Raw genomic sequence first — 25,429 nt, 5'->3', positions numbered from 1 at the left:
CTTCGCACTTCAAGTACTGGGTGTTGAATTTGTAGTGTGGTCTGTCAGAAAATTCCTTAAAGGATTTAAGTTTGATCTTCGCTGTTGCTATTAGCAGATGATGATCAGAAGCTACATCTGCTCCTCTTCTCACGCTAACATCAAGACGATTTCTCCTCCATTTCCGAGAGATTGCAAAATGGTCAATTTAGTTTTCCGTTTTACCATCCGGGGAAGACTATGTTGTCTTGTGTATAGTTTTGTGTGGAAAGATGGTTCCTCCTATGATAAGATCATTGAATGCGCAGAAATCAGCAAATAAGTCTCCATTTTCATTGCTTGTGCCTGCACTATGTTTACCCATGTAGAGCTCCTTTCCAGCATTGTTTGTACCTACTTTTGCGTTCATGTCACCCATAAAAAGCTTGATATTATTTTTAGTGTTTTTTCTAGTACTGATTGTAGAGCGTTATAAAATTCTTCTTTCTTTTCTTCTGGTGCTGCATTTGTTGATGCATAGCACTGGATGATGGTTGTTTTCCATCCCTTTGCATAAACTTGGCTGATATTAGTCTTGAAGAAACTGGCTCCCATCCCAACAAAGTCTTTGATGTCTCTCTTGACAGTAGAAGTGCTACTCCCTGTGTGTGATCGTGGTCTAGATTTTCATGTCCAGAATATATAATGCTCTCCTCAGTTGTCAGATTGCTTAGACCACTTCCATTCCCATGTGTTTCACTGAAACCTAGAACCTTGATTTTGTACTTTCTCATTTCGCTTGCCACTTTGTTTATTCTGCCGCTATCATACAGGGTTCTGATGTTCCAGGTCCCTATCCCTATCCTGGTTGAGGTCTTGGTTGTCAGAAGGTTTGTCGGTGTGCTACCTTCCAGAGGGCTTTCACTAGTACACGTCATAGACTTCCAAAGAGAGGACCCTTCCTGACCAAGTTCTAGTTGGTTTGGTGTATTTCCGGTTTCTGTAGCAATAGTTTAGTGATGTGAGGTTGCTAGCCTTACGATCAACCCTCCTCCTTTACCCGGGCTTGGGACCGGCAAGATACTCTTATAAGATGTACCCAGGTGGAGTTAAGGGAGCTTGCCATATTTTTAACACATTTATGCCAACGGTTTTAGATTTTGTTGTCAAAACAATGTTTTTACGTTTGTATTGCTAAGTTATCTAAGTTCTGTCATACTAATTGCTACATTTATCAAAAAAAAAAAATGTTTACATTTTTTTAAATAGAAAAAATCTATTTAGCAGGCATAAGTTGGACATAATTTAAAACACCAATTATTAAGTAGTTTTTAATATTATATTAATAGTAGTGCCCAACGGAATGAATTTTTTTTTACGGAAATGTTTTTTTTTAATAATGATTTGAATAAGTGATTGACCCTTTACAAAACAATAAGTTCAATTACATATTTATTATAAGACATCGGTTAGGCCAGTTTCAAATTTTACTTCACATTCACTTTCACCTATCCTTTGGTTTGCTGGACCGTTTGGGCATCATACAATATTTGTCAACCTTCTTTCTCCTTTCTTCTTTGTAATTTGTCTTTGATAGAATTGTTTTCTGATGTTCTTTATTATTATTATTATTATTATAGCTTTTATATATCGCTACTTTCATGCTTATAGCATGCTCAGAGCGCTTTTGGTCCAATCTCATTTGTGGACCAGTGGGGGGAGGGGGTATCTAGGAGTTGGTTTTCCGTGGTGCCTTTAGGCGCTCAGTAAACCCAACTCTGCCCGAGTCTGGTGTCGAACCTCGAGCCTTCTTCAAGGTAGCAAAGCCAAGCCAAGTTCAAGCCCACTTGGCCTCTCGACCACCTTTCTGAAAATATTGAAACCAGCTTTTTTACCTGCCTGGGTGGACCACTTCGGGGACCGATTTTGAGTCTGTGTTTCCACACATACTGTCTTGGTAACCTTGTAAAGAATTAAAGAAATGCGCACTTTTGATTTGGCGCAATGGTTAAATGTCTTTTGTTGATGACATTCCTACATCATCTGCCTCCTAGATCACTAGGTCTGAAAGGGGAACTTTAATTAAAGAATATATAAAAAGACAATTTGTAATTGAAAAAAAAAAGTAGCCTACTTATGTTTGATACAATTTTATTTTGAAAGATTTAAAGTTTAAAAGTGAAATGATAATATAATTTTTATTATTATTATTATATTAGTGTTTAATAATGTTTACATTTTCTCACTTTCAACGATCAAAACATTACTATGGTTTAAATATATTTAGTTCATTGGTGAATTTAATGGGCTTCGCCACTGGGTTTGTATGACCAATACGGACTCCCATTGAAATCTAGTTTGAACTTGGATTTGTAAGGAATTGACGGAATGCGCTTCTTTAATTCTTATAGCAAGCCCAGAGCTCTATGGTCAAATATTGTTTGTTGATTAGTTGTGGGAGCTGGTATATGAAAAAGGATTTTCGAACATTGGTTTATTCATCTAAAAAAATATCTCATTAGGAGGAGGATGGGGCGGTGGCTGAGTGATTAAGTGCATGACTTCCGAACCTGGGGTCCTTGATTTGAATCTTGGCAAATACTGGGATTTTGAATTTCGAGATTTTTAGGGCGACCCTGAGTCCACCCAACTCTCATAGGTGACTAATTTAGTTAAGAAAAGTAAAGGCGGTTGTTCATTGTGGTGGACAAATGACAATCTGCTAGTTGACCGTTGGCAATAGAAACATATGACCTTAACATCATCAGCTCCATAGATCGTAAGGTCTGTTAGGGGCACTTACTTTTGTTTATTGCAAAATCAATCATGATATGGCGTCAAATAAAACTTAGTGTAACGCGGGGAAGGGAGGAAAAGGAGTGGAAGGGAATTGTGAGTGTCGTGGACTTTTAAAGGATTAAGTTCTTATTGTAAACTTTGTTGACAAAACAGATCATTTCTATGCACAGCTTATTGAAAGAATAGAAATAAAAAAAAATTCAGTTATACTAAAATCTACGTATTAAAAGTTTTTATGTCTGCAGCTTATGCTGTGGTCATAAAGCAGCCTAATACTAAATCCCTGCATCATTATTATGTGATCCCTGAGAAATAACATTAGCAGTGTACAGCTTTAAGACGCATTGGTTCAGACATAAATCTGATCGACATGCAGCCGTGGTCTACAGAAAACCAAAACACTAAGAGAAGGTAAGCCTGCAAACTACATGTAACATCTACATACATACGTTTTTATTATTATGTTAGAGACGAATGAGTATTTATTCTCTAGTGCTCCCAGGGTCGAGTTTTGCTAAAAAGAAACAAAATTCATTGTAGTCTCTTTATCTGCGTCAACCGAGAAATTTTCTGGTGATGTGGCAGGTCTGCAGCAGTACCATTCACTGTTAGGCATCGAGAATATTTTTAGGAAGGTATCTGTGAGGTCAGATGACATTATCTCCTTGGATGATATAAAAATGAATATTGATATTTTAGGACCCGTTTTATAACATTCATATACGGAGGTGGGGGCGATCAATTTTTTTGTGATCCAGTTTCGAGTTTCTGTAGACAATGACTTTCGGGATGCGGTTCCCATATTTTCTTTGTTTTTTTTTCATTTATTTTTTTTTTTTAATTTGAGAGTGGTACATCTAAGTCAATAAGGGTAGCGTTGTTTTTTGTTTTTTTTATAAAAAAAAAAAGTCAGATCTGGGCGATAAAGTAAAAAAAAAAGCCTATCCAAGTATAATAAATGATCAGTAGGCTTAAGGACATTTTACAAATTAAACTAGAAAAAAATCTTAAATGCTAATAAATCTTGGTTATGCCAAAATAAGAATAAGCATTCTCACAACTCAAGAAAACATAGAGAAACTAGAACAGACGCAAATACAGCCCTGAGATATATAACAATCGAGTATTCACATTTGATTAGAGTAACAACATTAGCCAAATCACTAAATTTAGATGCGCTTCAGGTCTGTTGAATAAAAATTAAAAAGATGAAAATACTTAAAACACTGAACCATAATTAAAAATCTATTCAGTCGCCAAGCAACTTTGGATCATCTCATGGAAATGAGATGAATGCCTGGACAATAGTGTGGTCAGATTTATGTCGCCCACACATCATTCCCCCCCTCTCCACGCAGATGATGTATCCTAAAGAACAGCAGTTCCGATAGGATCAGACTAAGACCCTAGAGATCTTTAAACTGAATATCCAAGTCTTTAAATACTTTACTTTCCCCTTTTCTAGTTACGTCCAAACTATTTTTAAGATTATTGAAAAATTGTCAACGTTTTAAATCAATTTGTCATTATTCGTCAACAACATATAATCATACCATCTAAAAACCACAAATAAACTTAATGCAATAGCTCCAGGTCACGTGACAGTCTGGCATCTAAAAGGTAAAAAAAAAAGGCAGTTTATCAATTTTCTGATAACTTAGTATACTGGTATAACTTAAGTAAGAAAGTTCGAAGTAGTAGGCCTGATCACAGGTCAAAATGTGAAACCTTAAAATTGGTAACGAGCTATGGGTCCCTACTGGCCACATGTTGCTATGTTGAAACTCAGTGTTCAGGCGTTCTGTGACGATTGATCTCGCCTCAAATCTTAAGCTCAATCTGAATTACAAGTACTATAGATGTTTTTAAATTAAAAAGAACACTAACAATCTGACCAATGTTTTTAAATTTCACCACAAACTGTTATATTAAATTCTCTCTTCATCGTCTAGAACTGACAGCACCAGTAAGAACAGCCTTAATTCAAGATGAAACTTTTCTTCATTATCGCTCTGTTCGTTTTCTTCGCCGTTAATTCCACTAAGGAGAAGGATCCAAGTCGGATTATGGCTTGCATGATCCAGAGAGATATATCCTCCACATGTGCTGAATGGATCATTCCTAGTGTAAATAATAGTAAAAGTACACAGTCTAAGTGATGTACGTTTCTTAAAGAGTCTAGAGTCAAGTTTATCGAAAAAGGTTGCACAGCGATAGACTACTTACAAATGAAAACTATCTTTTGCAATGAAACACTCAGTTCAGAAAACTGTAGCCATAAAAAAAATTAAATCTAAATTATAAAAATTCTAAATTTTAAAAAATTCATTCAAATAGCTTTAATTATCTGAAAAGGAATAGGGGGGGGGGGGGCAGTTCTCTTTTTTTAAATGTAAAGAAACCGAAATACTTAAAATAACACAAATATAATGGTTCATTTTTACTTACTTCAAATAACCATAGAGTCTATTTTGCTTATATTTTATATTGCTCGTAGTGATTTTGTTTATTGCTTAAAAAAGGAATATTAACTGTTAAGTTTTTTAAAATTTAAATTTTAAAAATTTTCATTTCCAAAATAACAACAAAAAAAGACTTTGTTAAATTCTGGGGTACGATGTACAATTATGAACGCTTATATGCAAACAAATTTTGAATAAAAATATATGTAAGAATAAATCAGGCTTACAAGAATATGGATATTTTATATGCTATACCATTGAAACATTTTAACGATCTAGTAATGTTATTCTATGGATCATCTACTTGTGTATTTACTCTTTATATATATATATATATACTAGACATATTTTACCCGCGACCCGCGGGTCTTTATTTGCGTATTACTGTCGATATAGTCGCTGCGAGTGTTTTTAAAACATTTAAACGAAATAATAATTTAATAAATTAAGCGAATGTGTAAATGTAAAAATAGTATGAATGAAGCCATCAAATCAAATCAAAATAGCTAATCTACTTGAATCCATTTTTTCAAATTAAAACATTTGCTTGTAGGGCTACATATATTTGATTAAAATTTTAAATGAATAGACTCAATTTTGTATGTTCATGTGTTTAAGTAGATCTTTAGGTAGATATAGAGTCTCATGGGCGTAGCCAGGGTGGGGGGGGGGGTTGGGGTTCAAACCCCCCCCCCCCGAAATGAAATCCCTCCCCTTGGGGAGGGGGGGGGGGGTCGGAATTTAGTGAATGATTTTTTGCTTTGATTTTGTTTATTTTAAGTGAAATTTTAATACTAAACCATCAATTGCCCCAGCACAACCAATGGGGTTTGGAGTTTAAAACCCCCTACCAGGGGGGTTCGAGTTTAAAAACCCCTACCAGGGGTTTTGAGTTTAAAACCCCCTACCAGGGGGGTTCGAGTTTAAAAACCCCTACCAGGGGATTTTGAGTTTAAAACCCCCTACCAGGGGGGTTCGAGTTTAAAAACCCCTACCAGGGGTTTTGAGTTTAAAACCCCATACTAGGGGTTTTGAGTTTTAAACCCCCTACTTGGGGTTTTCGCAGTTAACCCTCCCTCTTCTATAAAACAAAACAAACAAAAATTCAAACGAAAATCCCCTAATTCCAAGAGCACAGTTAAGGGAGATTTTGATTTTAAAACCCCCTCCAAAATTTACGATAAACCCCCTCTTCAATATAAAAAGTTAATTAGGCACTCAAAATGTTATGAGCGTAGCTAAATGGGTTTTGACTTAGTTTTTAGTTTAAACCCACTTCAGCGGGGTTTGAAGGTAAAAACTACCTCTTTAATAATAAAAACAAAGCAAATTATACACTCAAAATGTTTTGAGTGTAGTTAAAGGTGTTTTGAGTTAAACTCCCCTCCAGTGGAGTTTGAAGCTAAAAAGTACCTCTTCAATATAAATAAAAGCAAATTACTCACACTAAAATCTATGAACGCAGCCAAAGGGGTTTTGAGTTTAAACCCCCCGCCAGGGGGGTTTGAGGCTAAAAAATACATCTTCAGTGTAAGAAAAAAAGCAAATTACGCACTCAAAAAGCTATGAGCGTTGCCAAAAGAGGTTTTGAGTTTAAACCCACTTCAGCGGGGTTTGAAGGTAAAAACTACCTCTTTAATAATAAAAACAAAGCAAATTATACACTCAAAATGTTTTGAGTGTAGTTAAAGGTGTTTTGAGTTAAACTCCCCTCCAGTGGAGTTTGAAGCTAAAAAGTACCTCTTCAATATAAATAAAAGCAAATTACTCACACTAAAATCTATGAACGCAGCCAAAGGGGTTTTGAGTTTAAACCCCCCGCCAGGGGGGTTTGAGGCTAAAAAATACATCTTCAGTGTAAGAAAAAAAGCAAATTACGCACTCAAAAAGCTATGAGCGTTGCCAAAAGAGGTTTTGAGTTTAAACCCACTTCAGCGGGGTTTGAAGGTAAAAACTACCTCTTTAATAATAAAAACAAAGCAAATTATACACTCAAAATGTTTTGAGTGTAGTTAAAGGTGTTTTGAGTTAAACTCCCCTCCAGTGGAGTTTGAAGCTAAAAAGTACCTCTTCAATATAAATAAAAGCAAATTACTCACACTAAAATCTATGAACGCAGCCAAAGGGGTTTTGAGTTTAAACCCCCCGCCAGGGGGGTTTGAGGCTAAAAAATACATCTTCAGTGTAAGAAAAAAAGCAAATTACGCACTCAAAAAGCTATGAGCGTTGCCAAAAGAGGTTTTGAGTTTAAACCCCCATTCAGAGGGGTTTAATGCTAAAAATACCTCTTCAATATAAAAAAAAAAGCAAATTGCACACTAAAATTATTTGAGCGTAGCCAATCCAATCGGGAGTTTTGAGTTTAAACCCCGCTTCTACAGATGGCGTTTGTTTAAAGTTTAAAACCCCTCCAGATGGTTTTGAGTTTAAGATCCCCCTACAGAGCATTTTGAGGTGGAAAACCCCCAACAGATGATTTTGACGATAAAACTTCTCTTTTCGATATAAAATCTAAAGCAAAATACAGTCACTTAATTCCAAGAGCGTATTCAAGAGTGGTTACACATTTTTACCAGTGGCAGGGCTCCCTTAATAAACTGCAGTGAATAGTCATCTGCCGAAATTGAAAAACACTAAATGTGGCTCAACAAAGATGGCTAAGACAGATTTTAGGAGTCAGTTATAGAGATCGGGTTTAAATCAAGGAAATCCTATGCCGAACTGGGAGTCGACCCTTTAGTAAGATTGTGAGAGAGCGACGCATGAGGTTTGCGGGACATGTTCTCCGACAAAATGAATTATGCGTAAGAAGAGTTGCAATGATATCCTAGTACAACTTGACTCCACTCATTCATTGAGGTCCTCATGGCAGGTGGGAAGAGGCTTCAGATATTACCAGTGACAGATTTTTATGGAAACAGCTTGACCTCAAATGCTCCAAACGGCGCAGTAAGAAAAGCACATTAGGTTTTTGAAATAAAACTTTTTAATAGCAGGAAAATGCAGTGTAGATACCTCAGAATATGCATTTTGTTGGCTTCCAATATCAGAAATAGTGCTTGGCGGCGGGGCTTCGTCCCGCTCTGGGGGAGCTCCTAGCGCTCCCCCAAACCCCCTAGCTAGTATTCGCGGGGAATCTACAATTTTTCCACTAACTCATGGAAGAACCTATTCTAAGGCACAATAAACGTCTTCCGAAAGAATGACGAGTCAGAATGCACTAAAGATTATGTACTAACACACACACATATAAATACATATAAAAAAAAAATTCGCGGGGGGGGGGGGAGAAAAAATCGATAAAAACCGAAAAACCGAAAGAAAAATCCTGGCTACGCCCATGTAGAGTCTAGATCTAGATCTAGACTAATCTAGAGTTAAAAATTGGCTTTTATAGAGTTCATTCTGTGCTGAGCATGCGTGACCTTTTTTCATGAATGAATATAGGCTTTAGCGAACAGCGAACGAATGTATCAAAAATGCTTTAGAAAACCAAATTTGAATATTAATTTGATTAAAATATGAAATGAATGGACTGTAATTAGTATGTTTATGTGTTAAAGCATAAAACTATCTTTGCGAAAAGAAGTTTTATCATCTTAGAGTTCAATAAGAGTTTTAGACCTAGACCTAGGAATAGACTCAGTAGAGAGAGGTGTTAATGTGTAACCATTTGGTAATGTGTAATGAAATAATGTACATCGGGATATCTAAATTCGCAGATATTAATAATGAATTTATGTAAAAATGCTTTTGAAACACAAATTTGAAGGTTAATTTTATTAAATAATAATATCAATAAACTATATTTTGTATTTTCATGTGTCAGAAAAAAAAAAAAACTAAGTGCAAAGTTTAGTTCTTAAAATTAGATCTAGATCTAAATCCTTTCGATCTTTTCTCATGTCAACATGGTAAACATGACCTCGATCGATAAAATACTATAGCTGTAATAAAGTTAATCTTTATTTTTTTGAGGGTCTTAAGTCTGTTTTAGGGCCACAATACATACACTACTGTCGAAGTTGGTACCCAAGGAACATTTCTGCCAAGTTTTATCAAGATTGGTCAAGCGGTTTTGATTTCTATACAGGGACGTACAAACATACATACATACATACATACATACATACATACATACATACATACATACAAACATACGCCAAACATTCTGCTTTATATAATATATATATATATATATATATATAATATATATATATATATATATATATATATATATATATATATATATATATATATATATATATATATATATATATATATATATTTCCTAATTAGAGAAAAGACTAAATCTGGCTCAACAGAAATGGCTAAGACGGATTTTAGGAGTCAACTATAGAGATCAAGTCTCAATGAAAGAAATCCCAAACTGGGAGTTGTACACTAAACGAGGTTGTGACAGAGCGTCTCATGAGGTTTGTTGGACATCAAAATAAATGACGCAAACCAAGAGTTTGTCATGACTTGGAGTAAATACGAGGGATGTCTTACTGCTACACTTCATAGACGAAATGAGATCAATGGACACCAGGTAGGAAGAGGCTTCAGACATTGCCAGTGAATGATCTTTCTGTAGTCAGCTTGCATCCCAATGCGCCGAAAGATGCTGGAGGATATAAGTCTATATAATCGTGGGCGTAGCCAATGGGGTGTGGTTTGGGGTTCAGCCCCCCCCCCCCCGAAATGAAATCGGAATTTAGTGACTGATTTTTTGCCTTGATTTTGTTAATTTTAGGTGAGATTTTAATACTTAATACTAAACCATCACTTGCTCCAGCACAGCAAAGGAGGTTTTGAGTTTAAAACCCCGTACCAGGGCTGTAAATCAAGGAAATTCTATGCCGAACTGGGAGTCGACCCCTTAGTATGATTGTGACAGAGCGGTTTAAGGGACATGTTCTCCGACAAAATGAATTACGCATAAGAAGAGTTGCGATGATATCCTAGTACAACTTGGCGCCATACATTGAAGGAGGTCCTAAGAGCAGGTGGGAAAAGGCTTCAGACATTAACAGTGACAGATTTTTGTGGAAACAGCTCCACGGCAAATGCGCCTAACGGCACGGGAGGATATAAATCAGTAAGAATAGCACATTAGGTTTTTGAAATAAAACTTTTTAATAGCAGGAAAATGCACTGTAGATACCTCAAAATATGCATGTTATTAGCTTTCAATACCAGAAATAGTACACGGCGGCGGAACTTCAGACCCCTTTACTGGCAATCTACAATTTTTCCATTAACTCCAGGAAGAACCTATTCTAGGGCACAATAAACGTCTTCCGAAAGAATGAAGGGTCAGAATGTAAAAAAGACTATATACACACACACACACATACATACATATAAATATATTTTTTTCGCGAAGGAGGGGAGAAAAAATCCACCCAAAGCCCCCCCCCGCCCTGGCTACGCCCATGAGTCTAATATATATATATTATACACCAGTGGCGTAGCTAGAGTATATGATGCCTGGTGCGGTACCTCATCTTGATGCCCCCCCTCCCCCCCCCCCCCAAAAAAAAACCAACTAATTAATAACATTGCAAAACCTCTTCAAAATAATATGTATTCATTAATCAAATATTGTTAATTAAAAAAAATCACTTTTACATAAACATACTACAAATGAATTTTACGCGGTTTCTTGCTGGCAAAAGTATCAATAATTTTATCGAAATCCATTTTTTTCCACCAGCCCTTGTTCAATGGACAAAATGGCCAAATTAGTGAGTCGTAAATTTTTCATCGTTGATCGCAAGTAATTCATGATCAGTTTAAGTTTGGAAAAACTTCTCTCGCATGTAGCGACGCTTACCGCAATAGTCAAAAATATGCGAATCATGATGACGATATTCGGGACTGAATCATCTAGCTGATATTTTTTTTATAAAATTCAAGAGCTCAACAGGTCTTTGTTTTGGAAGTTAGGAGGCTTCTGATGAAACTGTGACAAACCGTTGAAGCCTCTTTCGCTCCAGCAGAAATTCGTTTTTATCAATGTCGCTAGGAGTACTATCGAGATTGATTTCGACCTGAGGATTTAATAGCTGGGAAGGCGAAAAAAATTCATATCTATCTGCTACATTATGAATCTGCTCGAATCGGGTGATTATTTCTTGAACAATCCTGTCCAAGGTAGAATAAATTTCCCTTCGTAGCTCTTCTTTGTGTGTAAGTACAGAGTAGTCACTTTTCTCACCATGCATCTTTTTCTTATGGCCCATACGTTTTTGAGGTTCTGTACTGATTCTCAGATCTGAGCACACGCTTTCGGCAAAGGTAATGCTGGCTTCAGCGATGTCCTCTCGATTACTACTTAAAAATGTCTCTTATGTTTTTAGTTTGAGTGAGCAGTCTCGAATAGACAATCCTTGTTTTTGAAGGTAGAATTGCGCATCATTATTTTCAGTTAATACAGGACCCCAAAATCCAAGATAGGTGACAAAATTAAAAGACTGAACAGCAACCAATAATCAACCTGCTTCAGATCTAGTCGATGAATTTTCATCTCTGCTAGTTAAACTCTCCAGGTTTTGTTGTCAATACTGTTCCCTACTCTCAGGCAAGCTTCAAGTTCCCTCCAAGCAAGCGATGACTGAATGTGAGCTCTGCTGGTCTCATGTTTTTCTATTTTCGGGGATAACCTCCACCACTCATTGAATCCATCTTTGGATTTAAATGAAGATGATGAAATCTTAACAAACGTAGCCCCTTTACATTTAAGGAGGGAGAGGGCAATACTTACGGCCTACGAGCGCTACAAAAGAGGCGACTCTAGGCTACCCACCACAATCTTAGTGCAACAGTGGAGAGAGAGGAACCGTATAAAAATGCGATCGTTCCTCCACATTGCGGCCAATTTGTCAAAATCATCTGGGCTCTCCACTGATAGAATTCCTATTAGAAGAATTAATACTTGCCCTCCGTGGAGGAGATTTCCGGCCCCACAAATAAACATGTCCCTTATAGGGCAAGAGGAAGCCACCAAGAGGCGATAAACACCTGCCATACTCCAAAACTTGGCATCAGCTACACTAAAGTCCTACCCATCAGATGCCATTTTCTGCTATACCAATGGGTCGATAATGAGGGACCACGATATATCTGGGTATGGGGCCCTTATGGACTACACAGACCGGATAGAACCAGAGATGCCGATTTCTCCGTCTGAGCTTAAAAGGGTTTTGGGGCGCCGGCCAGACTAGTCAGTCTTGAGCACTGTTCATCATTTTGTTTACGTTACAGTATTACAATTAACTAGTTAGTTAAAAAAAAAAACTCGTAGAAAACAAAGGTTAGCTTATTTTAAAAAATTGACATTACAATAGAATTATTTCCAAAATTAAACTATAAAGAATGATAAAGAAATGAATAAACTAAAATAATTGTTTAGAGCTAGAGTTTAGAAATATATTTGTAAACTTAATATCTAGATTAAGCTAGTGGACTAAACAATAAAGTAAAAAAAGTTGGTCTATCTTCTTCTACTTCTTTATATTACAAAGCATCGATCAGTGTAGTAACAACATGTACCGTGTGTCCGAAATAAATCTAGTAAATTAGATTCAAACTGTTCTATAGCTTATATTGTATTGAAGAAATAGTCAAGGAGATGAAACAAAATAGCGACATGACTAGTTTATAAATCGTTAGTTCATGTTTAAAATACAGTTTGTATGTTTGTTCGTGTCCATACAATTAGTCGTTTTTACTGAAACGCTCAGGGAAATAGGAAATTAATACACACTGGGGAAATTTTGGTGCCCCTCTACACTTGGTGCCCTGTGCGGCCCGCACCACCCGCACATTGGTAGCTACGCCACTGTTATACACATACTGCGAGAAGGATAACAAAGAAAAGCCACTAAATATTGGAAATGGATGGTTTTAAAGTCAGAAACTGAGAACCAAGAGTTGTATAGTCAGAAGATGTAAGACATATTGGTACATATGCTCCTTCTCCACAAGTACTATTAGAGCATTGAAATCGGTTTTTCGAGTCAGCTAGAAAAAAAAAATGAAATGGCAGAATTGAAGTCATTGATTAACATGCATGACTATATTGACCTAGGGAAACGCTTAAACTGTTATTATTTTCTATTTTTAAGTAACGTTTGTTATTATAAGCTGAGAGGATAAGATCTAAAAATCAAAGCATTTAGAAGTCTGAGATTTAGAGAATTTGATGATTTAAAGTCTATCAGGCATCAGGGTTAGATGTAGACCTAGTAAGGATCTAAGACTTTTGAGATAATGGATCCTTTGTAATTAACATAACGCATAATTTTGTGTGTGGTGTCACAACCCTAATTCACCCCTCCCTCTCATTACTACTTCATTTTACCTCACTTTAATATATATATATGTACCCAGTAGTAGTCCATGGCTCTTGATGGCAAGTTGTCTACGATGATTCTCGCTCTTAGTGCGTGTAATTACTTTGAATGTATATAAACTAAACTAATGACAACAATGTCACAACATAAATGACCACATAATGAATACTCATAATAAAGTAAAACTCTCTAATTAAAACTAATATTTAATATTCTAAATATTATAGTATATATATTCGATGGACACCTTAAAATCATGTAATAAATGTAAGGATTGATTGATGAATGAATTAATAATTGCAAATTAATAATCATAAAATAATAACATAAGGCAAGTGGCTTTAATACTATTTACCAATAAAACTGTTGTATCTGTTAACATAATAACCAATAAAGACATAATCAACAAAACAGCAATTAATCGCCCAAGCCAATTAGACCACCGCGGCTACTCCCGCCTCCATACACTGGACCCGGCGCCACAGACTGCATTAGAGTTCAGTACCGCTGTCCATGTCATCTGATGTCAATCGTTGTCTTGCTGACACTGTCGCTAACATCTATTCAGTGTCTCTACGCTTAGACTGCCACATGCTCAAGACTACCACCCAGACTGCCATCTACCGCCTTCGGACTGTGACTGACATTGACTCTAACTCTGACTACGAACTGCCTGTCACTCAGACTGTCACTAAGACTGTCACTCGAAATAGACAAATAATCAAAATATGATTAACAACTAACTAAAGCGCCATTCTATTTAATCATAATCAACTAACATCTAAAGCTAGATATATAACTAATAAAAATATTTCTTCTTACCCTGGTTCCTAAGAATAAGTTCCTACATGTTGTCTCTGGCAAACAACTCACACCTCTTGGAGCCAAGATCGCGAGCCAGCCTCGTCGACTTGCTCCCAATGTCTGTATGTGTCGTTCACCAGAAAACGCCTAGCACACGACACACGCCCCTGCTAACACTACATGGCGCTGTGTCCCGACTGCCCAAAAATCTACTCTATATAGGCTGAGACTCTAACCCACGCCTAAACTAACGCTACTAAATCGTCCGTGTCTGTCCCGTCCTACGGGTATCGAGTCGCCCTACCAGGTATAAATCTAAGTGTCACACTATTCCTACCCTTTGTCTGTCTTTGTCAAGTCGGTCGGTGAGCCATGGAAACACCTTACGAAATAATTAACTTTGCTCACACACACACACATATCTGTGACATGTGGTACCAATCAAGTAATGGCCCTAAGCAATACATCAAGTAACCTGTATGTAAATCCAGCATTGGCAGGCACATTTGATAGTAGAGATTCTGAGATTGATAGAGAAGCTGGACGTTTTTCTTCCTGAGCTGAGACCCATGAACTTTCACTGTCCATAGTTTTCTTGGTCACTGTCTCTCTCCATCTGTTGCGGTCTAGAGCTATGTCTTCCCAATTGTCACTATTGATGTTCACTGATTTGAGGTCACGTTTTATTACATCTATGTAACGGAGGTGGGGGCGACCAGTTTTTCTTGTGCCAGTCGCGAGTTGTCCATAGAGGACGACTTTCGGGATGCGCTTGTCCTCCATCCGGCGAACAGGAAAAGTGCAGAGAACAAAGGATGCCTTTGTACATTGCGTTTATTGACCTGACAAAGGCCTTCGATCTAGTTAGCAGAGATGGCCTCTTTAAAATTTTACAGATAATAGGCTGTCCACCCAAGCTGCTAAATTTAATCGTATCTTTCCACCAAAATATGATGGGTACAGTGCAATTTAACGGTGCCAGCTCAAATTTTTTTTTCTCTTTCTCCATACCCTCTCTCTATTTATTTACTTTCTCTTATGTTGGACTGCGCCATCTGGGTTGACCATCTCCTCCGATTATCTACCATTGGTGAATTCAAAAGTGCGATACGATCTATTTCCTTTTGGCTTCTGGTCAGTCTGTCAATCTCATTGGCAGCTTTATCTAACTTGTTATCAATTCAAACAACAAACAAAAAAAAGAAATAACGCAGCCCTCAACCAGCCATTTCTCAGATCGTCTTACACTTATGACCCCTATTCAGCCGCAACCGGTTAACTTAACGTTATCACTGGTAAGAACTGGGGAGCTTAGCAGAAGTTACCTTCTTTTCATTTTTTTTCTAAATGATAATTTATTGCTCAAAATGAGGCTTTGGAAAAACTTGGCTATGTTTAAAATAAACGTGTTTAAACCAATCACTAGCAACCTAAGTAAAATTTCTTAAGTCGTGATCTTACTGTCACAAGGAATTTTGAGATTTGTCTTCTTTGGCTTAACACTTTTAGTCAAATCTTTTCTTTTCTAGCTCAGCTTCCCATTTCCCCTTGTAAGACTTTAAAAATATTGAAACTAGCCAAGATTCGGCCATTCACACTTGCACTCTTGTATCTTTTTTTTTTCGGAGATTTAGTGCGACGCTAAAATATTATAAAATATTATTTACATTAAAATATTTTACACCAAAGCATATATATTGAAATTAAATGAAGACAGATTTATAAGTTCAGAATTGAACCAATCTACTTAGTAGAATCTGGTCACATCCTAATAAACTATCAATTAATTTATTTGGGTCAAACACTTATTTTCGTACAAACTGTAATATCTTGTCAGATCACCATCCAAATCACTTTTCAGAAATAGATTAGTTTCTGTCCACTTCTTAAGGTATGTATCAACTTCTTGGGGTATGTATCAACTTCTTGGGGTATGTATCAACTTCTTGGGGTATGTATCAACTTCTTGTATCAACTTCTTGGGGTATGTATCAACTTTTTGGGGTATGTATCAACTTCTTGGGGTATGTATCAACTTCTTGGGGTATGTATCAACTTCTTGGGGTATTTGTAAACTTCCTGGAGTATTGTCCATATTGGGATATGTCCAGTCTGTAGCATAGTTCGAGTCAGGTCCTTCTGAAATTTTGGTGCTAACCTAAGCGACAGTTCAAACTGAACTAGTTTCGCCTGCTTCATGTCTTGATTCTTCCTGCTTTTGAGAGCGGATGTTTTGTATAAAAGGCATGGTTAAAACACCACGTCTCTTCTGACAAACTGTAATGCCGTGCCACATCTTAAAAGCATTTTAGGAAGACTTCGATAATTTCACTTTTGTCACCGAAATGCTCCATGGACATGTGGGGTATGCCGTTCAATGGCCCATGACTTGAGGCAGGCGAGATTTAGTTGCAAACCAAGCGGTCAGATCTCTTAATTCCTAGCTGTACTTTTTCTCTCTATATCAATTCCTTTTTAATCTCACTTGTTGTTTCTTCCCTTTCCCAAGACGACTTTAGCTATTTCTTGCAGCTTATCCCACATATCTGTACGTTTCTCTTTGTGTTTAACCCTCTTTGTACCCTCATTCTATAGGTTAGTTGGAAGGTCCTTAATATGTATTTTTAATTTTTATTTAGCAGTGAAGAGAGAGTGGCTAGAAATAGTGAACGGAGAATGACAGAGAATCGGGAATGGAGATACAATGGGAAATAGAATGTATAATGGAATAAAGTATATAAGCTATGATGTATTTTTTTATTTTAATTGTTAGGGGAAATATACATAGAATAATGGAAGAAACTTCTACTCAGTTGTAACAGGGGCTGTCGGGTCCCAAATTGAGTACAGCCTACCCGTGCAGGTGTACGCAAGCAAGACGGCCCTCGAATCACTCGATCGTGTACAGGCCCAGGCTCTCCGATTCATTTGCGGCACCTATAGAACGAGCCCAACTTCCGCTGCAGAAATTATGTCCAACGTGGCTCCTCTCAGCCTGAGGAGAGAGCGCGCCGTGCTAACTGCCCTGGAACGCTACAAAAGGGGCGAACCAGGGCTCCCGACCCATACTTTAGTCAGTCATTGGAGAGAAAAACATCGGATAAAACGGACATCATTTATGCACTGCGCTACAAATTTGAGTGCACAAGCTGGCCTCTCCACTGACCGGGTCCCAATTAGACGGATAAGCACGTGCCCGCCCTGGAGGAGACAGCCCATCCCTCCCATAAATTTCACCATACATGGGTTGGAGGGGGCCACAAAAAGACACACACACCCGGACCTACTAAGGAAAATGGCATTGGAAACACTAAAGACCTACCCGGCCGATGCCATATACTGTTACACAGACGGGTCGGTCATGAAGAACCCCCGTAAGAGCTGGGTATGGGGCCTATATCTGTTACCCAGACCTGGACCCAGAAAAGCTGTCAGGCACAGGCCGCATGTAGCTTTGATGCTGAATTAACGGCGATTACGAATACCCTAAAACACGTGCTCCAAAAACTGCGCGAAAAGATAACCGTTGCGACTACCGTTGTAATGGTTACCGATTCCCAGTCCTGCCTCCAAGCCATGGCTGGCTTTGGGGGAAAGTCCAAATTGGTGGAAGAGGCATTAGGCGCCGCAAATAACATCCGCCTGCTTATTGGAGCTGTCATCGTTATGCAGTGGGTGCCCTCGCACTGCGGCGTGAGGGGCAATGCCGTGGCTGATGCTCTAGCACGAGAAGGAGCGCTGGCCGTGCCCGCTTTCGTATCGCCAAGTACGTTTCAACAGGCTACGACAGCAATACGAGAGTGGGTACATGAAAAGTGGTTGAAATCCTGGGATGACTCCAACACTGCCAGGGGAGTCTGGCAGCACATGCGCCGCCCAAATCGAGAGGACCCGTGGTGGAGGCTAAAAAGGTCGGAACAAACAACAATAGCGCAGTGGCGTACGGGACACTGCCCCATAGGTGCGTACTTCGCCCGGTTCCGGCCAAATTTCGATGCCCGTTGCCGACACTGTGGGGAATCAGAAGAGACGGTGGCGCACGTCTTGCAAGAGTGTCCGCAGCTCCGCGAGCTGCGGGGGGACGTATCTAGTGGTTCACTAAGTTTGTATGGAAGCTACGAGGCACTACGCCAAACAGCAGAGTTCCTTACCAGGGCACTACGGGAGACCTAGGTCTCCCTGCCTTGTCATCAATTGGAGTTCATCTCTCTCTCAGTTGTAAAGCATACGATTTAATGACTTGATGTTTGTTAAAATGCGTTTAAAGGAAAGGTTAAGATAGCTAACGGATTATGTAAAGACATGATAGTTCAATGGGGTAATGAGAGACTTCAACCACAACAGAACGATGTCTGTTTGAACAGGGTAAACTGACCAGTGCTGCTAATAAGAAGGACAATAAACCAAAGGTAAAGTCTCTAATTCCTGCCTTCCAATAGATGGATGATGGGCTAAAGACGAAGTAATCGGAAATTCAGAGCTATTGTGCTAGAAGACATGGGGATGTCTCAGCTCAGTAAAAATCTTTGTACTTTTAGGCTCTTAGATATCTGAAAACCTGACCAGCATGCTGGATCACTAATAGGCTCCGGTGGCCAGCAGCTATGTCCCTTTTGTTTCTCGTTGCCTTACCCGTCAAGTTTAGTGTATGTCTTCAGTACTTTGGAGAGTAAGGTCATCGTCAAGTTTAGTGTCTATCTTCAGTACTTTGGAGAGTAAGGTCATCGTCAAGTTTAGTGTCTATCTTCAGTACTTTGGAGAGTAAGGTCATCGTCAAGTTTAGTGTCTGTCTTCAGTACTTTGGAGAGTAAGGTCATCGTCAAGTTTAGTGTCTATCTTCAGTACTTTGGAGAGTAAGGTCATCGTCAAGTTTAGTGTCTATCTTCAGTACTTTGGAGAGTAAGGTCATCGTCAAGTTTAGTGTCTGTCTTCAGTACTTTGGAGAGTGAGGTCATCGTCAAGTTTAGTGTCTATCTTCAGTACTTTGGAGAGTAAGGTCATCGTCAAGTTTAGTGTCTGTCTTCAGTACTTTGGAGAGTAAGGTCATCGTCAAGCTTAGTGTCTGTCTTCAGTACTTTGGAGAGTGAGGTCATCGTCAAGTTTAGTGTCTGTCTTCAGTACTTTGGAGAGTGAGGTCATCGTCAAGTTTAGTGTCTGTCTTCAGTACTTTAGAGAGTGAGGTCATTTTTTGGCAAGACGTTCACGTTGACTGTGACACAGGAAATGGGTTTTACTTGCGTAAACATTTAAGTTGAAAAAGTAAATTATTCAAGAGAATTTGTTCAGCCGAGTGGCTTGAATCTTTAAGCATGTTACGTTAAAAGAACAAACTCAAGCAGAGCTTTTTTAGCGGCCCCGAAAGGGGAAAAGACGCTATTAGTTTTGTGTCGAATGTCGGTATTTCCGTATGTCCGTTCGCTCCATTTAGATCTTGTAAAATAGAAAAGGTAGTGAAGATACGACATTAGAATATTTCAGAGCATACCAAGTTCTGATGCAATGGCTATTTTTTCCTTTTCTAAAAGCAAAAAAATCTAATTTTTTAATCACTTACGCTTGAATTTTTGTTATATAAAGATACACATTTTTTACAATTATTCTTTATTGATAGTAACAAACACGGAAGGCTCTTTAGTAAGAGAGGTAGCTTTTTTACCATATTTGTAATACATTTATGCAAATGGTTTTAGACTTTTGTCAAAACAATTTTTTTTTACATTTGTTTTGCTAAGTTATGTAAGTTCTATCATACCAATCCAGTATTCACCAAAAAAAAACCATGGTTACTTTTTTTAAAAAAAGAAAACATCTATACAGTAGGCTAATAAGTTAGGCATAATTTATAAAACAACAAGTAATAAATAGTTTTTAATATTATCGCGTGAATTGCAGCGCCAGAGCGAAGTGAAATTTCTATATTTTTTTACCGAAATGTTTGTTTTTTTTAAATGACGATTTGGATAATAGATTGAACTTTACAAAACAATATGTTCAATTAGATATTTATTATAAAGCATTGGTTAGGCCAGGTTCACATCTAACTTCACATTCACTTTCACCTATCCTTTGGTCTGCTGGACCGTTGGGGCACCACACAAGATCTGTCAACCTTTTGCATTCTACTTGGTCTACTTGGTCATTAGTCTTTGATAGAATTTTATTCTGATGTTCTTTCTGAAAATATTGAAACCTGCCCTTTTACCTGCCTAGGTGGACCAATTTGGGGGCCGATTTTGAGTTTGTGTTTTCAGACATACTGTCTTTGTAAACATGTTAAAACTGCTTTTGTAAAGAGTTCAAGAAATGCGCATCTTTGATTTGTCTATTCTGCTGGGGTCGTGTTTCGAACCCGAATTTCCAGCATGGTTTATTCTTCTAAAAAATATCTCTTTAGGATGGGGATGGGGTGGTGGCTGAGTGTATAAGTGCATGACTTCTGAACCTGGGGTCCTTGGTTTGATTCTTGGTAAATACTGAGATTTTGAATTTCGATATTTTTAGGGCGACCTTTAGTTGAGAAAAGTAAAGGCGTTTGTTCATTGTGCTGTCCTCATGACACTTTGCTAGTTGATCGTTGGCTGTCCTCATGACACTTTGCTAGTTGATCGTTGGCTGTCCACATGACACTCTGCTAGTTGACCGTTGGCTGTCCACATGACACTCTGCTAGTTGACCGTTGGCTGTCCACATGACACTCTGCTAGTTGACCGTTGGCTGTCCACATGACACTCTGCTAGTTGACCGTTGGCTGTCCACATGACACTCTGCTAGTTGACCGTTGGCTGTCCACATGACACTCTGCTAGTTGATCGTTGGCTGTCCACATGACACTCTGCTAGTTGACCATTGGCTGTCCACATGACACTCTGCTAGTTGACCGTTGGCTGTCCACATGACACTCTGCTAGTTGACCGTTGGCTGTCCACATGACACTCTGCTAGTTGACCGTTGGTTGTCCACATGACACTCTGCTAGTTGACCGTTGGCTGTCCACATGACACTCTGCTTGTTGATCGTTGGTATAGACACTTGTGAGCTTAAAACATCATCAGCTCCATAGAGCATAAGGTCTGTTAGAGGCACTTAGTTTTACTTATTGCAAAATCAATCATGAAATTGCGACAAAAAAAAACAAAGGGTAAAGGGGAGAAGGGAGGAAAGGGAGTGGAAGGGAATAGTGGGTGGCGTGGACTTTTAAAGGAGCGATGTTTTTATGCTAGACTTTGTTGACAAAAACCTATCATGTCTATTCACAGATTATTGAAAGAATAAAAAATTAAAAATTTCGCTTATCCTAAAATCAGCTTATTAAAAGTTGGTATGTCTGCAGCTTATGCTGTGGTCATAAAGCAGCCTAATACTAAATCCCTGCATCATTATTATGTGATCCCTGAGAAATAACATTAGCAGTGTACAGCTTTAAGATGCAATGGTTCAGATATAAATCTGATCGACTTGCAGCCGTGGTCTACAGAACTCCAACTCTATAAGACAAGGTAAGTCTGCAAACTACATGTAACATCTACATCCATACGCTATTATTATTATGTTAGAAATGAACGAGTATTTTTTCTCTAGCACTCCCAGGGTCGAAACAAAATTTATTGTAGTCCCTTTATCAGCGTTAACTAAGAAATTTTCTGGTAATGTGGCAGGTCTGCAGCAGTACCGCCCTCTGATAGGCAACGAGAATCTTCCTAGGAATGTTAAGTGCCTTGAAAGTATCTGTGAGGTCAGATGTCATTATCTCCTCAGATGATATAAAAGTGAATATTGTTATTTTGAAGTCCCGTTTTCTTACATCCATGTAATGGATGTGGGAGCAACCAGTTTTTTGTGAGCTAGTTGCGAGTTGCTGTAGAGAATGACTTTCGGGATGCGATTCTCCTCCATCCTAAAAACATACCTATGTTCCCATATTTTATTTGCTTTTTTTATTTCATTTTTTCTTACAATTTGACAGTGGTACATCTATGTCAATAATGATAGCGTTTTTTTTTTCTTTGTTTTTTTTTTTATAAAAAAACGACATATCTGGGCGATAAAGTAAAAAAAGGCAAATAGGAGTATAATAAAAGATCAGTAGACTCGAAATCCTCTTGCAGCGTGTATGTGTAATAAGAATGAGTATCCTTATATACCAAATGATGTGTCATAAGCCAGTTGTTGGTGTATTAATTTATGGCGACCTAGGAAGGTAATGTCTGATAAAACTGAACATTCTCATACTATATATTGAATTCACTCGTCCGCATTTCATCACTTATATTAACATTGAGTTTTAGGATATGCTTTCGTAATTTTCGTCCTAATTACTGTGTCCTGTAATGATAAGTTTCTGTTTCAGCAAAGAGATGTCCTGCTTTGAGCAATGTTAAGGCCGCAGCCTTGTCAATACTGTCGTAACGTTATAATTATAGTTTTTATAGTTTTTATCTATTGCCTTCTTCAGTCGCGAAGATGAGATGAAAGCCTGGGCATTAGCTATGGTCGGAACGATGTCACCTACACATCAGTTCCCCCCACTCCACGCAGCTGATGTATCCAAAGGAACGGTAGTGCCGATACAGTTTGGGGTCAACGGCGTCGCAGGCTCTGCCAGGGTGTAGCACCAGGTGCTGCAGACTGCCTTAGGGACGCCAGCTCCCGATTTTTTTTATCAGTGTTGACTCCCGAAGCCTTTCCTATGATTGGGTGTAGCTGCAAGGCTACAGAGGTTTGAATTGAGTGTCCTCCTTCTCCTAGGTGGGTAGCCAGCCCCTACTGCTCGAAGCTTACTGGTTAAGGCGCCAGTTACTCGCCTTTGCCCCTTCTTCTGTTAGTGAGAACAGTTACGCCTGACTCAATATCTGAGCCACACTTGAAGGCCCGGAAATGGACTGGTTGTCAGAGGCTATTTGAGACGCATGCCATTAGGAAGCATTTTATAGGTAGTAGAGTTCTTACATCCATTACCACTTCCAGCAATGACAACCAATCTCATTTGTGGACCAATGGCGGAGGGGGTATCTGGGAGATTGTTTTCCGTGCTGCTTTTAAGCGCTCAGTAAACACAACGCGGCTCGAGTCAGGTGTTGAACCTCAACCCTCTTCAATGGTAGCCAAGCAAAGGCAAGCCTCTTGGTCACGCTTTCTACTAAAATAATAGAGATGGGAATTTTAGTAAAATGTTTTTTCATCATCTTATGCCCTGTGTCGTCTAAACTGAAAACTGATCCAGAGTTGTTTTAAAAAAATAATTTTAATACGAACTTTATTGTAGTTGAAAGTTTTTAAAAAAACGGACTATTTTTTATAGCGTGCAGTTTTGACATAACCTCATTATACACTTGCTAACAATAACAATCTTAATTAGACTCAATAGAGGCCAGATGTAGATCTAGATTTAGATTTAAATGTATTAAACAATATTGTTATAACCCTATTGGTGGCGCGAGAGGGTTAACTGTAGGTTCAGCTGACACATGAGAACTCAGGCAAATCACACAGGTTAACGGCTGCCGTTGGACAAGGGACAGTACTGCGATTACATGCAAATATGACCAATGTTATGGTCGTGTGATCGAAAGCCTGCGTGCACGAGAGACACAGTGTGTAAGAAAGAGGCAGTTCAACACCGGACAGCGAGTAGACCTGGACTGTTAGTCGGCCAGGAAGTCGGTCCTGGTTGAGTCCTCAAGTGTTGTGTATGAGTCCAAGAAGAAATAGAGACAGTAGAGTTCTGTACGGTGATGTACAGTGTAACATTTTAGTTGTTGATGTGTTTGATGCCAATTGTCTAGTATTGGCTGTCTTCTACTTATTCACTCTTTATTAAAGTATCATATTAACCAGAGCTCTTGTTACAGGTTCTTGATGTGTTGATGTGTTGTGTGTTTAGCCGTGTTTACAGAACGCCTGAATAGGAGAGAGAGATCGTAACACTGGTGTCAGAAGAGGGATTACCAGTCTTTAAATACTCTATTTTTCCCCTTTTATAGTAAACATCCAAACTATTTTGAGATTATGGAAAAACCGTCAACGTTTTAAATCTATTTGTCATTACTCGTCAACAACATATAATCATGACCTTGCGCTGCAGAAACATAATCTAAAATTTAAATATAAATTCAGTGCAATAGCTTCAGGTAATGTCTGGAATCTAAAACACCAAAAAAAAAAAGAGCTGTTAACCCTTGTTATACTGGTATAGCTTAAGTAAGTCTAATTAACTAAGTAGGCCTCAACACAGATCAGAACGTCAAACCTTAAAATTGGTAACGAACTATGGGTCTCTACTGGCCACAGGTTGCTAAGTTGAAGTTCAGTATTCAGGACTACTGTGACGATTGGTCTCGCCTTAAATCTCACGCTCAATCTGAACTGCAAGTACTTTAGATGGTTTACATTACAAATAACACTAACAATGTGACCAATGTTTTTTAAATTTTACCACAAAATAATGTATCAACTTTTCTTTTCCTCGTTTAGAATTGACAGCACCAGTAAGAACAGCCTTGATTCAAGATGAGACTTTTCTTCATTATTGGCCTGTTCGTTGTCTTCGTCCTCGAGACAGCCAAGGCCAATGAACTGGCAAGGTACGTGGCTTGCACGCTCCGGAATCATCTTACCTTCACGTGTGCTGAATGGATAAAAGATGTAGTACCACACAGAAGACGTACTCAGCATCAGTGGTGCAGACTTGTGTATAGATCTGAGGATGAGTTTTATGAGAATGATTGCACAGAGAATGACTACTTACTTGCGCGTAGTATCGTTTGCGGTCGAATACCCAGACCACCAAGGTGTTTACCACTTTGGTGATTAATAGAAGCAAAAGTTAATGGTTGAAACTTTTACTAAGTATACTACAGAGTTTAAAACTAAACACAAATTTATTCTAATAGTTTTAATCATCTAAAAAGGGGGAGGGGGGACAGTTTTTTTTTTAACTAAATGTTCAGAAATCGATATACTTCAATAAAACAAAAATATAATGTTTGATTTTTTTTTATTTCAAATAGTTTAGATATACTATCATACACATATTCAAAATTTATCTTA

General features: G+C 38.2%; 1 long non-coding RNA gene across 2 annotated transcripts; it reads left to right on the top strand.

Annotated features, from left to right (window-relative positions):
- The first annotated feature begins 2,985 nt into the window (after positions 1-2,985).
- On the top strand, positions 2,986-25,362 carry LOC106071690 (uncharacterized). Of its 2 annotated transcripts, none has more exons than XR_008775061.1 (3): positions 2,986-3,168; positions 21,640-21,879; positions 24,854-25,362. It is a non-coding gene; the product is annotated as an uncharacterized LOC106071690 (long non-coding RNA). The 2 variants fall into 2 exon arrangements; XR_008775062.1 differs by lacking the exon at positions 2,986-3,168 and adding an exon at positions 9,556-9,771.
- The last annotated feature ends 67 nt before the right edge of the window (positions 25,363-25,429 follow it).

This window comes from Biomphalaria glabrata, chromosome 15, assembly GCF_947242115.1.
Source record: "Biomphalaria glabrata chromosome 15, xgBioGlab47.1, whole genome shotgun sequence".
NCBI lineage: Eukaryota > Metazoa > Mollusca > Gastropoda > Planorbidae > Biomphalaria > Biomphalaria glabrata.
Note: the sequence above shows the minus strand (reverse complement) of the source record. Positions and strands in the feature narration are given on the sequence as shown.